Source organism: Emydura macquarii, unplaced genomic scaffold (assembly GCF_026122565.2).
Source record: "Emydura macquarii macquarii isolate MOO-44397 ecotype Brisbane River unplaced genomic scaffold, CSIRO-AGI_Emac_v2 contig_2676, whole genome shotgun sequence".
Taxonomy (NCBI): domain Eukaryota; kingdom Metazoa; phylum Chordata; order Testudines; family Chelidae; genus Emydura; species Emydura macquarii.
In genome coordinates this window covers 14,165,439-14,179,876 of record NW_027132813.1, presented here as the reverse complement: position 1 = coordinate 14,179,876, position 14,438 = coordinate 14,165,439, and the positions used below count along the sequence as shown (strand labels likewise).

Below are 14,438 nucleotides of genomic sequence, written 5' to 3'. Positions count from 1 at the left end.
AAAGCTTTATTTATGTACCTATATAAGAGGATTAATATACATGGGGAGAAAGAACAGGGAATAGGGACTGTACTGGAACTCACAGGACCTGAGTTCAATTCCCATTTTAGCCATAGATTTCCTGTACCACCCCGGGCAAGTCACTCTAATCCACCGTATGCCTCAGATTCCCATTGTATAGAAGTGTTATTCCCTCTAAAGATGTTGTAAGGTTAAAATCCATTAAAGTTTATGTGGCACTTGGACACTACCAAGATGAGGGCCATATAAGTAAACAGAAAAATGGGATCTGTTCTGTGCTTCTTTAGATGTTTAAATATGGATTTAGGAGCCTGAATTTAGTCACCCACTACAATACTGATTCTAGTTTCTATGATAACTTGGCAAAACTCTCAAGAGAAATGTTAGTTCTTTAGAGTACAGTACCAGATGATTAGCTCTTTAGGATAACATTACCCATGAGGAACCAAAGAACTAATGCTTCTAACTCTGTAGAAAGAAAGAAAAAAAAAACTTGACTGTCAGGAAATACAATAACTTGATCCATTTGGTTAAAAAATAAATAAATAAATGCCATCTTTAGATCCAAGAGGTAGGGATGGAGGGGAGTACACCTCAAGAATTGATATAAAAATGTAACTTCCCAGGCACAAAAGTCTTCACCAGAATGTTGGATTAAAATGAAAAACAATGAATATTTTGCTTACCTGCTGAAAGAGTCACCCCAGGTGAATGAATGAATACAGTTTTGAATGGCTGATTTTACACTGTACACCACTTTGGATTGCAAAGAGCTCCCTTCCTCCAATAATTTCCATTCATTTCTGATATTTATTAACCTAGCTGGATTTAAGGAGAGGTTTTCCTGTTTTTTTCATAAGCGTGTATAAATAGAACATACAAGCAGAAATATTTTATTAACTCTTGTATGTCTTAGTCCAACCTACAGAATCATTATTACATGGGGGTGAAAAACTGAACTCTCGAAAAAAGCTTTCTGGTACATCGAAGAATGACTTGGCTTTTGAGTTGCTCTTTGGAACCTTCTTAGTCTCCCAAGATAAAGCATGTGTATAACCAATTATTACAATATGAATGCCTTGACCGAGAGCATATTTATTCCATTAGACACAGTTCCCAATGCATCCTAATAAAAAAAGCTGTAAAAAAAACCTTAATTTTACAGCATTTATGTCTATCTATTTCCCATTTGCTACAGAAAACACCTCAGGAGCCAGCTTATTATAGCATTGATGCGATGAGTGAGACTGTATTGTATGGTATTTAGGAGACAAAGTGTCACAAACATAAAAATAATCTAACTGTGAAAAACCTCAGTAGATCTAACCTACTTGGATTTCAGTAAAGCTTTTGATACAGTTTTGCATGGGAAGTTAATTAAATTGGAGAAGATGATTAATCGAAAGGTGGATAAGGAACTGGTTAAAGGGAAGACTACAACGGGTCATACTGAAAGATGACCTGTCAGACTGGAGGGAGGTTACTAGTGGAGTTCCTCAGGGATCAGTCTTGGGACCAATCTTATTTAACATTTTCATTAACAACCTTGGCATAAAAAGTGAGTGCGCGCTAATAAAATTTGTGGATGACACAGTTGGGAGGTATTGCCAATACGAAGAGGATAGAATAGCATACGAGAAGATTTGGATGTCCTTGAAAACTGGAGTAATAGAAATGAGTGAAATTTACTAGTGAAAAATGAAACACTATGCACATAGGAACTAAGAACAAGAATTTGCTATAAGAATGGGGCCACATCAGTTTGAAGCGACAGAGGAGGAGAAAGACTTGGGCGTATTAGCCAGTCACAGGATGATTATGAGCAGCCAATGTGATGCAGCCATGAAAAAGGCTAATGCAGTCCTCAGATGCATCAGGCAAGATATTTCTAGTAGATATAGGGAAGTGTTAGTACCATTAAGAAAGATGAATTCAAACTGGAACAGATGCAGAGAAGGGCTACTAAGATGATCAGAGGAATGACAGACCTATTTTATGAGAAGAGATTTAAGGAACTTGGCTTGTTTAGCCTAACAAAACGAAGGTTGAGGGAAGATAATGATTGCTCTCTAAATACATCATAGGGATAAACACCAAGGATAGAGAGGAGTTAAAGGGGCAGTGTTGGCACAAGAACAAATGGATATAAACTGACCCCCAGATAAGTTTAGGCTTGAAATTAGATGATGGTTTCTAACCATCAGAGGAGTGAAGCTCTGGAATAGCCTTCCAAGGGGAGCAGTGGGGGCAAAAACCCAACTCTAGACTGAGCTTGATAAATTTATGGAGGAGATAGTATGATGAGATTGCCTGCAATGGGTTATGGCCCAGCTGCAACTGCTATTTGTAAATAGCTCCAACAGCAGATATGGGACACTAGATAAGGAGGGCTTTGAATTACCACAGAATTCTTTCCCAGGTGTCTGGCTGGTGGGTCTCACACATGCTCAGGCTCTAACAGATTGCCATATTTGGGGTTGGGATGTTTCCCCCAGGTCAGATTGGCAGAAACCCTAAGGTTTTTGGCCTTCCTCTGAAGCATGGGGCACAGGTCACTTGCTGGTTTGAGCCAAAGTAAATGGTGGCTCCTCTGTAACTTGAAGTCTTTAAATCAAGATTTGAGGACATCAGTAGCTCAGCCAGAGGTTATGGGCCTGTTAGAGGAGTGGGTGAGTGAGGTTCTGTGGCCTGCGATATGCAGGAGAATCAGACTAAATGATCATGATGGCCCCTTCTGGCCTTAAAGACTATGAGTAAAAAGTTTGTCACGTTTCTTTGTGCTCTTAACACTCGTTGTTAGTAAAATATGAATTGTGATGTGACTAGCAAAATGACAATATGATCTGATATTTTTAGATGAGATCTTGAATGAATGCATAGATCTGTGCCACGGCAGATTAAAGTGCTGATTGGTGCAATATACTTTTCAAGTTTTTGTGCATCATATGAAAAGGAAGAATTACTAAGAACTTTAGCAGCACTGAATAATAAAGAACAGGTTCTAATAGAGTTTAGATGATTCTAGTGATTTCTAACCACAAAAAGAAACCATCTCTCTTTACTTTTAAAAAGTAAAGACTGCATGAATGCACTGTGTTCCAATAAACAGTGTAAAGAGGTTGCCTGCAAACAGCAGAGAAATCAATTTGTTTAATTAAATACTGAATTAAAGGAAAACTGTCAACATAAAACTCAAAGTCTTTACCTGTGACTAATGACAACTTGGATTATTCAAACCAAAGGAATTTGTAAAACCTATTTTAGTTTTCACCCTTTCTGCTGGTTGTTTTGCTTGTTGTTGTTGCATTTCACTCAGCTTCATCCTCAAAACCAGACTGGTCGGTTTCTCTTTGTTTTATAGTCAGTGTCTTGTTCTCATGCATTTATAGGATGTTTCTCAAAAGAATCAGAAGGCAGATCAGGGATTTTCCACCAATGCACTCCCTGCCCTCCCCCTTTGCCTTGCCTGGGAAGTCAGAAATCCTCAGGTTTGTGAAAGCAGGAGAAAAAAAAGTTACAGGGAGGGATGGTTACTTTCCTCGGTGCAGTGTTACCACCTGCCCCTCTCCTGCACAGGCTGCAGAAACCACTTAATTAAGGGCCTGATTCTGCCACCTTTACTTTTACCTTTTTACCTTTGAAATCCCTGAAATCAGTGCCCCTCTGTTAACAGTACTTAGGTTTATAAAATGTCACTGCAAGGTAAGTACTCTTACCATTACCACCCGTTTCACAGACGAGACACCTCTATCATCTAGTGGATTCAGAATCAAACTGAGTCAGGCCCCCCATGTTCTTAACTTGGCTCTAACCCTCACTCACTGGGTGACTTTGGGCAAGTCACGTAGGGTGAGTCTACAATACAGTTGGGAGTGAGCCTCCCAGTCCTGGTAGACAGACTTGAGCTAACATGCTGAACATAGCAATCTGAGCATTGCGGCCCCTGCGGAAACTGGGGTTAGTTACTCTGCCCTAGGGGCAGAGCGCTTGAGAGCCTGAACCATGGCCCAAGCTACAATGTGAACACTGCTATTTCTAGCACACTAGCCCAAGTCCCTCTACCGCAAATGCTTGCTCCCAGCTGCAGTAGAGACACACCCTTCGGCCCAAGTCCTCAAAAGGTATTTAGGCTCCAAACATCCATAGAAATCAAAGGAAGTCAGGAACCTAAATACCTCTGAGGATCTGACCTTTAGCCTCATGTAAGAAATCATGTTCCCCTACCTTCAAATACACTCCAGTGCTTTGTGGTCTGAGCTGGTTGCTTGTGGTATTCTGTGTGGAGTAAGTTACTGGTTTTGACCTAGAACATCCTAAAGACCTGCCTGCTTGAGAATCAACCTTTCTTCCTAGGTCATACTGCTCAAATTCATATCAGTGCCCAACCTGGAGCGCCTTCTTCAGTATAAAAGAGCTGCGAGCAGGACCCCTCGGCTTGGCACTCATGTCGCACTCCTTTCTCCAGCCTGAATTTGTTGATCCTCAGCATGGCAAAGCTCGTCTTTTTATAGGTCTCCAGGGGTGAGGTTGTTGCTTGAGAAACAATATTTAGTGAAGGGAGACACTTTTCCTCATTTGCTTTTACTGTAAACTCAGATTAGTTATTGACAGATATGGAGAAGGTTGCTGTTGCCATTGTTTGTACAGCTGTGGTTTTCCAATAATTGCTAGTGTCACCTACATCTTACCCTAGGAACCTTTTCTCTTCTGGTCTTATTAACCCCTAAATAAATACCTGTGCTGTTTGGCAGAACTCTTTGTAAAGAGCTATAACACCACTGGGAAAAGAGGAGACATAAGACAGTTAGTGAAAACAGAACTCCGAAGGGGTTCCTAGCTCTCCTGCTTCTGTATCAACTACTTGCAGCTTCTACACCAACAACATGCCATCAGAACCAAAATAAAAACTCATTTCACTTCAGTTGAAAAATACAAAAGATCACATTTTCCCAGCAACGGTGGCTGGGCAGAAGTCTAGACTAGACTAGATCACAACTGTCCCTTTTGGCCTTGTAATCTATTAATCTTTGAGGTTTTTTTCACGTGTCAAATCTTCTGAAATTCTGCAATATTTATCTATATTAATTATTTCCTACCATCCTTCTCCCCCTCCTCCAAAGCAAAATCCTGCAAAATGAAATGAGAAAATTCCCATCATTTCTCAAGAAAATTTGTCACCACCACCTACTTCTCCTACTGTATCAATTTGAGTGTGAGACTGACAGTTTTATAGTAAGTGTAGCCTTTTCATTATATTTATTTATTTTACAGACGATAAGGACACAGTTTTATACAGTTTAATTTTGGTTGCTGTAATATACAGCAGTTAACATTTAATACTGCTGAAACCAGCTCTTCCATCAGCAGGTGAAGTCAATTTCATTTCTGAAGATAGTAGAAACTCTAGGTTGACTCATTTCCTGAGACATATTTTCTACAGTCTTCATGTTATTTAGCTTCATCGTATATTTTCAGCTCCTTAATTAAAGTGGAAATTGAATGCACTTGTTTTAAAAAGTGAACAAAGTGGAAATGATTGATGAAAAGCAGTTGCAAGAATTGCCACTTTCTGAAACCACTTGATTTGGCTGTCGAAGAGGACTTTCCAAAGGCTAAATTAGAAGAGCATAACAAAGAAGTGTTGTATGCTGAGACTACATATGATAGTCTGAAACCAGAGGTTGAGGCAGATTAATTTCAGTATGAATTTATATTGCTTTAAAGGTATACTGTTGCCATATTGATAGCCTAATTAAAGAATCACTGAATTGATTTAAAAATAGTAAAAACAAAACCTTACAGGAGAGACTAAACATATAAAAGAAAAAGTCCTTGTTTCATAGATTTCTCTAAAAACCCTTGTTGACTTGCTACTTCAGGAGCTTTGATACTTGGCCAGTCCTGAGTACAGAGCAAGGAAAACAAGAAGTCTAAAATTCTCAGCCATATTTCTGCAAATGCCTTTGAAACATTTTAAGGAAGCAGTGCCACTATAGCAAGACAAATGCCTCTCTTCTTGGAGGTTCTTTTATTTAAAAGTGTGTACGTTGCCAGGTTGGCCATTACTCAGTTAAATAATATTTTCTGATGCAATTTAAGGAATAGGGAGATACATTAGCCAGAGGAGGATGCATTGCATATTACAGTTTACTATGCATTTTATTTGAATAAAAAAGGGAAGCCAAGATTATTATTATTATTAAAGAATCCACCCCCCACCCCAAGGTTAGAGGTAAAGCCAGACTGACCAAAAAATAGTGAGCTGGACATTAGCTTTCTGTACTACTGCCAATATCATGGCCGGACATAGACATGTAGAAAAATACTATGCATCCTTCTGCTACAATACTTACATACAAGGTAGAATGAATAGAATCTGAATGACAAGGCTAATGTAATAATATTGTGTAGGTGGGGCATTTTCTTATGGGATTGGGTGTGGGGTTTTGTTTTTTTAAGGTCCAGACCTGCTCCCTTGCACAGGGACTAGTTTATGCCCGCATTCTCTGCCAAATTAGTAACTGGGCTGTGTCAGCAGCACTCCTTTGTGTGGCCCACCAGGGCACTATGGGTCTGCAACATTCAGGTGTCATCCCTCAAGTCTAGTGTCATTCCTTTGCCTCCAGCTATGGCACACTTTAATCCTGTCCCTTCTAAAACAAAAACCGAAAAAACAGTGACCCTACAAATCAGGATCCTCTGTGGTATCCCACTCTACTGCTCTGGGCTAGGCTTGTCTCCATGAGGCTAGCTCTTTTTTGATCAGCCTTCCTGCATCTGTTCATCCCCATCTACCAAATGGCTTGTATACACAGCTCATTGCTTCAGATGCTAGGCTAGGCTGGGCTGGAACCAGGCTTCCCTCACAGAGGAAGTAGCAGAGCCCAGCTCTTCCTCCTGATCAGCCCTGAGCTAGAATAGGCCTCCTCCTTTTAACTCTCTTTTCTATCCCTGTTATTGGTTGCAGGTGTAGCGGGGCAGGGTCAGCTGGGTCTCCAAGCTCTCCTCAACCCTCATTGCCAGCAGGGAACCCATCTGCCTCATTAACCCCCTTGTTGCCAGTGAGAGGCCTAGTGGCTTCATCAGACCTAGTTACACAAATATCACAGTACAGTGCATGTTGGTTACAGGGCAACTAAAGGTCATGGCTAATACACACACCTAAACTGTGGATTGGAAGTATCTATTTTCTCTCTGCAAGAGGGTAGGAACAGTAAGCAGAAGTTGGGGTATTGGTCCCCAGATCCAACTTCCACGTTGCTCTAAACACAGCTGGAAAACAGTCTGTTCTCTAAAAAAGCAAGAAACCAACAGGAGGGACCTCTTCAGTCAGTAAATGTGGCAGGTTCTAAGATTTTTAAAGGAACCACAGAAGACTTCTGAACTGTCCATGTTCCAAGTGCCTTAAACACCTCTTAGGGCCACATTGTGATGGCTGTTGAGCAGATGTCCAGTGAGGAGACCCACTCAAGAAACTTCCCCCTCTTGCGCAGATATCCAGAGGCCACCCACAGCAGCAGTCCCTGCACCCTAGGGACAGCAGGGAATTCTCATTCCTGTTCCCCCATAGGGAGCAAAGAAAATAAAAGGCACCCAGAGGAGGCAGTATCCCAGCTCCATTTCCCCTGTAACAGCCCACAAAGCAGGGCCCCAGAGGAGCAAAGCGCACTACCCGAATGGCACTTTGCACCAGTCAATCACACACATGCATGGAGCAGACCTGGGAGAAATGGGGCCCGCTGCACCACTTCCCACATGCTCCACCTCGGATGTTACAGCTTTGCACTGCTCCCTGGCCCAGGGCTATGGCATAAGTGCCATGACTTCACCCAGAGCAGATCTGTAACACTTTTCAACGTCACAGAATTGTACAACATTAACCTATTATTCTACTGATCGATTAATTTAGTAGAGCTTAGCCCATGGGTATAATTTCTGAAAATCCATGACATGGAGACTTTCCATAGATATAATCTACTCAGTCATTTAAAATAGACCTAAAAGGAGCTTAGTGCACTGCGTGATATACAGAACAATAAATGAGTGATTTTTTTGTCCAGTCAGGAGGGTGCAGCAAGGTAATATAAACTCCTACCTGTTCCTGTGGATGGAATACAACTGTAGACATGCCAGCATAAAAGCAAGTGATGAAAAAGGCTTACCATGAGGAGGATTTGACCATAAGGAACACAGGAAATATTTATTTAGATTTAGAATTAGCAGCAGCTACTTCAGTGGCGTAGTTACAATTGTTGAAAGATATCATTAAGGAAACTGGTGGGTGGCAGTCTGGAAGGGAGCCAGGAGCTATGTGAGCCCATAAGAAGTTGTTTACTAAGGTTTGGTTTGTATTTGTGGAAGCATTTGAGAAAGGAAAGCACCCAAACATACAGTGTTTATATGGGTCTTCATTTGATTTAGGCACAGAAGAGAGAGAACTCACTAGCACTATAGGTTTAATATCTGAGGTGTGCATAGCACAGCACAGCACAGGCCAGGATTTTGGGAGTCCCTGGACTGGAAATTCAGTTGAGTCAAGCTCAAGTTCAGGGAGGACTGAAGTGGCTTTAAGCCTCTTTCATGCCTCCCCTTAATTCCAGGGCTGGCTGTGGAATGAATTCCCTTGGCACAAAACCTCCCATCTGTCCTAGTTTATGCCATATGGAACAGACCATGAGACCTTTCCCAAGATTGTTTGATTGTACACTGCTCCAGATCCACCAGTCCCCCACTCCAATATGCTTCCGCCCTCCTCCAACACACACCTTACATTGGAGCTGCAGAGTACATGATAGGAAGTTCCACACTTGAGGAATCCTAAATCACCCACTGAGGTATGGCTCAAGGGCCCTTTCCACTACTCTATAGCTTCAGAGAGAATTTAGCAGAGGACCACAGTATGGTGACGCTAGGCATCTATGCAGGTTTAGTGGGTCGGCAAGCCAAGAAGAACTTGAGGGTCAGTCCATATGCATAGACCTCAGTAAAGAATCCCCTTGGTATTCATTACAACAGCATCCTGTCTTCTCTACTGCAAGGGTCACTACAAAGCTGAAGCCATGGTACCTCATGATTTTCATTAGTACAATGTAATCTCTAAAAAATTAGGAGGCACAAAAAGATTGATTTTTCAATCGCCAAGAACAGAGTGAGGTGAAATACTGATAGGACTGGAGGATGCATATCACTTGATCTGAAGACGTGAGAAAGGAGTTAGAACCCCATTTTAAGAGCCTCTGTTCCCCCCCCCCCACCTCCCTCCCACCAACATGCCTGCCAGCAAAGCTGAACTGATTTGGCGAGGGAAGTAAGTTGCACTGGGGAAAGGCTGGCACATCTTACTCCTCCCATGGAGCAAGGGAGAAGCAGAGACCAAACTGACTCTCACAGCTGCCGCTCTGCTCCAGGAGTCGTACAACCACATGCTGCCCCCTACTCATAGCAGAACACAAAAAGCTGCCAATTTGCCCATTTTGTTTTGGCAAGTTCAGTTTCTCGAAGCAAAGGACAGCCGCTTTCCTGGTATTTCACACATTGTGAAACGAACTTTCACAGGCTTTATTTACCAAGAAACAAATACTAGAAACAAAAGAAATCACATTTTGCAGAATGTGTTGAAGTGTTTTATAAAATCCATCTGTGGGCTTTGATTTTTCCACAAGCATGTGGTAGTGACATGTTTGAGTGCTGCCTATGCACAAATGAAAGTGGAGTTTATCCCAATGCAGTTCTGTTCTCGTTTATCTTTTGGACAGAGTTGGGAGAATACTGTACTCAAGTATTTGTTCTGAGGATATTCACATCCTTTTTAAGTGCTTTCTGTGAACAGTCAGACTAGAGGATTTCTATCTGCAAGAATGTTCAGCAAGAGGGAGTGTTACACAGTCATGCAAATTTACAAGATGAGTCAAAGAGTACTTTTTGACGAGACCCTCTTGAAAGCGCTTTCTAAACTGGGAGTCAGCCAATCAGGCAGCCAAAATGATACCCTGTGATTTAGATGACCAAATCACACATGGTGAAATTTACACCAGTGCAGAGCGCCAGCAAAAGGCCAGTGCACTTAAATTCAACTTAAGCCCTATTTTGAATTCTTATATGGGATTTAAGTGGCACACACTTTGTTAGCCATCTGCACAGGGGTGAAATTCACCCTAAAGATAGTTTGCCTAGTCCTACTTTTGAATTAAAAGTTAGACCACAGAAGTACTACATTCAGCATCTATTTTATAGATGCTGTTTCTTCTCTCTACCAGCCAGTAGCGGATTTCAGGACCTTGCAGTTCCATTTCCATTTAAGACAAAAGCAGTGATGCAGAGTATCATTTTCCTAATGGGTCTTCTTATTTATACTATATACACCTGTCCTTAAAACATAGATAAGACAGCATGCAGGCAATCCTCTCTTAAAAATCTCAGGCAAAGAACTGACTAACTAGAGAGAGTAAAGTAAAGAACACACGTTTCTGTTGCTTGTTACAGCTCTCCACAAAGAACACATCACAAAATTAACACTAATACACCATTTCTTCAAAGACTAAACAGTGAACTCACACAAAGAAAGTACTTGTAAAAACTATGTATGTCAGCACCAGCTGGAGACTCCCCCACCATAATAATGCAATAAAATATACTTTCAGTTTATAATTGGGATATTGGTACTTTGTGCTTATTATAAATTTAGTTCTTTCAACAAATGAATAAACCAACGATTTTCCTTATGTTAAATATTCCCCACAGAAAAGCAAATGGACCTTTCCAGTGATTTGCTGGGGATCATAGAAAAGTCCTTTCTCTATCAGTTTTCCACTATTGTACCTACAGCAAGTGATACTATTTCTTTCAGCCTTAGCGTTTCAACATGTGCATTATTTATAGTCACATATCTAAGTTTATTTGATGCTGTTATTTTGAGACCAGCACAGTGTTTCAGAGATAAAAGGAAAAATAGAAATGGAATCAGACAACATTAATTTAACTTGTGAGAAACTACAACTAGACTCTAATTTAGCATGATTGTAAATGAGTGTCTAACTTCCAGATCATCAGTGGAGTGTAAGTTGTAGGCCCACAGGGCTAGCTTGCCTTTATTATATTCACAGCTTTTCATTATGCTTAGGAATAATGCAAGGAACCTACAGGCCTGTATCCTGCAGATTAGCATGAGGCTTGAGGCCTATGAACTTTGAACAGATAAATGGCCCAGAGGAAAACTTCAAGTACTGGTGAGCTGAAAATAGAGTGTTTCATGATCAATATGATCCAACCACAAGTGTCATGGCAATGAATTGACATACATAACAGGTACGTGAGTCAGGGACGTGCAAGTATAATCAATGTGCAAGTGTACAATCTCTATCTACCTTACTGAGCTGGGGTGTTTGTGACTCTGCATAATATATTAATAAACCATGTAGAATTATAAACGAGTTCTTATAGTGCGAGTTTTGTAACAGTTGGAAACCTAATGTGTACAATCTAGTAATTTGACTAATATTGGGCCTGATCTTGGGACAAAAACTTGTCAACCCTCAAAGTGATAACTGGGGATCTTAAGTAATCAATATAATCTATAGATCAGGCTATAAAGTTCTCGCAGATGAGCATAATAAAAAAATTTCACAGTGGAGTATTCATATAATCTGATAACTTTCCAACGTTTGTTTTCACTTGGAGCTGGGGAGCGATTCTCAGCTGGAGGAACCATACTCACACTAGCATCATCAAGCTAGCATGCTAAAAATAGTAGTGGAGCCATGGTAGCATAGACAACAGCTCAGGGTAGCTGAGCAAGTTCACACCCAGAAGATCCAGGTGAGTTTGTGTTCAGGATAGCTACCCCGTGTCCCTGTCTCCAACAAACAGTACATGCTGTGCATCATGACACTTGGCCTTGTTAGCTCTCCTCAGTCAGGCAAAACTCACTGAGATCAGCAGCAGCTTTGCATAAGTAAGGAGAAGTGAATAGGGTCCTCTGAAAGTATCTTAGTGATTTTAGAGCCCAATTTGGAATAAAAGAGGCTCCTGCATATTGTACCTGCATAGGTAATTGTATATGGTATCAGGGTACAGCTGCACCTCCATAGAATATGTTTATGCCTAATAAGCAATTTTCTGTTCACAAGTACGGGTTTTCTAGCTGAAGTGACCTCTGCATGTATTTTATGGTCCCAAGTTGTTTGAAAATTGAGTTAAATGGGTTCAGTTGGTAAGATGGCTAAGAACTGCTACCAACAGCTTACAGAATGCTCTGGAGAAAGAAAATAAATGCTACACTTTAGGACTTCATTTTAGGAACTAGTCTATTTTTGGCTTGTTGGCCAAACCAAAACATAGAAAAAAAATGTTTCAGATCAACCCTAACATGAAATGAAAAACAAAAACAAAACCCCAAGTCAAAATAAGAACAAAGTTTCAATTTTGTTGAAACTAAATATTTTGATCAACTGAAACTTTTAAGTTTTGGTTTGCAGGAAATTTTGTAATTTAAAATTTGTGTTTCATTCCAGAATGAATGAAGTTTCAAAATTGTGAAATTCCCTCCTCCCCCTAAAAAAGGCTCCCACACAGCATTAGTTTTGATCACTAATATTAAGACCGAACAGTAATATTTTTGTTGCTTTTGTTATTACTTTTTGCATTATCAACAACTATCCCTACTGTATATCACCGTGTATACAGATAAATCCTTATTTTCTGATTAGATTAAGTCTTCATGTCATCTGAAATTCATACCTAATGAGAATGCTTGTAATAAAACTTCCATTTTATGAAAATGTTGGCTGTTCCCTCAAATCTTAATGAGATTAGTATTCACATGTATTTTGGTCATGACCATGAATCAAAATCAACAGAACTTCATGCCTGAATTAGGGACTAACACTCTGCAGTGCCCTGTCTCCATTTCCCTCTTGGACTATTCAAATAAGTGTCATGCTGGCTTTTTCTTGGTCAAAAATTACCACTCTTTGAGGACTGGGTTTCTAAACATAATGTGATGGATCTGCAAAGCAGGGGACTGTATCTCCTTCCTCCTGCCTAAAGAGGGACTATGTCTCCCCATGCTTCCCCTGGCCTGGCAAGTGGAAAGGTGCAGAACTAGGAAGTGATGCAGCTCTGTTTGGGAGTGGGAGCTGCACAGCAGCAGTTATCTGGAGAGAAGCCCCAGGAACCACGGACACGGCCTTCTGTGGAACAAGCAGAGATGCTGGACATCATAGCTAGGTGCAGGTCTGTGGAGGTTTTATGGGGGGGGGGTCAAAAGCTGGGCAGGGAACCCATGCAAAGGGGCCCCATGCAAAGGGGCCCCAATGAGAGGCCCTAACTGAGCCTGACTTGGAAACTCATGAATGCTTATTTGCTTGAATAGAAACTGGACTGGACAGGGCATCCCTGACACTAGGTCTGAATAGCCCTGACTCTCACTTGGACTGTCCTAGGGACCCAAACAAGAACTGTTATTGATCAGTTTGGACTGTAATTGTTTTAGTCTCTATACCTAAGATATTTACAACTTCTCCCTTGCCCTGCCAGCCCTAATAAAAACCTGTCTTGTAGCCATGGGTCTGAGGACCTCTCTCTACTCCAATAAAAGACCTGCAGCATGGCTGTGGCTGGCTCAGCATCAGCTGACTGGGGCTCAAGCTTTAGGGCTAAAAGTTGCAATGTAGACATTTGGTCTCAGGGTGGAGTACAGCATTTAAGATCCCCCCCCCCCCCCCGGGGGGGGGGGGGAGAAGAGGCTGGGCTCTAGCCCAAACTCAAATGTCTACATTGTAAATATCAGTCAATTGACCCAGGCTCAGAGACTCACTGCAGTAGGTGTTTTGATGCAGCATAGACAAACCCTGACCAGTTATTAAGACAACCAAGGCCAACACCTACAAGGCCTAGCTCTTGAAGCCTCTGTCTACAGGGTTTTCCTCAGAGACTTGATCTATTGGGCACACTACTAGCACCCTCAGGGGTGGGTTATAAGTAACTCCCATAATTACACCAAAATAAACAATGTAAAACTAAAAATCTTAAAGAGCCTATTCAAAACTCCACACAACACAAAGGTTTCCCTTCCTACCTGAGTATGGTCTCTCCCTGCTTACAGCCATTCCCCAGATCTCAGGGTCATCCCTACAGAAGCCTTTCTTCGTGCTACAAACTGTACCACAGGTTCCTGAATTTATCCTTAATAGCCCAGCTGCAGCTTCCTACTGCCCTTTATAGGGTGAAAAAAAATCACCTGATTACACTCAGGTGTAGCTCCTTCACTAATTAAGGTTATCTGGGCCCAGGCCCTCCAGCCATTAAGGGCAGGCAGGGGAGTACAGCTTTGTGTATAATCAGTATCACTCCTCCTTCTCACTTCTTCTGGCTGGAATATGGTAGTGATTCTCAATATTTTTCATTTCCAGGACCACCTT

General features: G+C 41.3%; 1 long non-coding RNA gene across 2 annotated transcripts in view; it reads right to left on the bottom strand.

The window, feature by feature from the left end:
* The window catches only part of LOC137164511 (uncharacterized), a 71,009-nt gene extending 56,811 nt beyond the window's left edge, over nucleotides 1-14,198 (bottom strand). Inside the window, exons 1-2 of one of the 2 annotated variants that reach the window (XR_010923065.1) lie at nucleotides 14,096-14,197; nucleotides 5,305-5,499 (exon numbers count right to left, since the gene is read on the bottom strand). This is a non-coding gene — a long non-coding RNA (uncharacterized lncRNA). Of the gene's footprint in view, nucleotides 1-5,304; nucleotides 5,500-14,095 lie in introns of those variants that run through there. The other variant, XR_010923064.1, reaches the window with a different exon arrangement.
* Nucleotides 14,199-14,438: the final 240 nt, after the last annotated feature.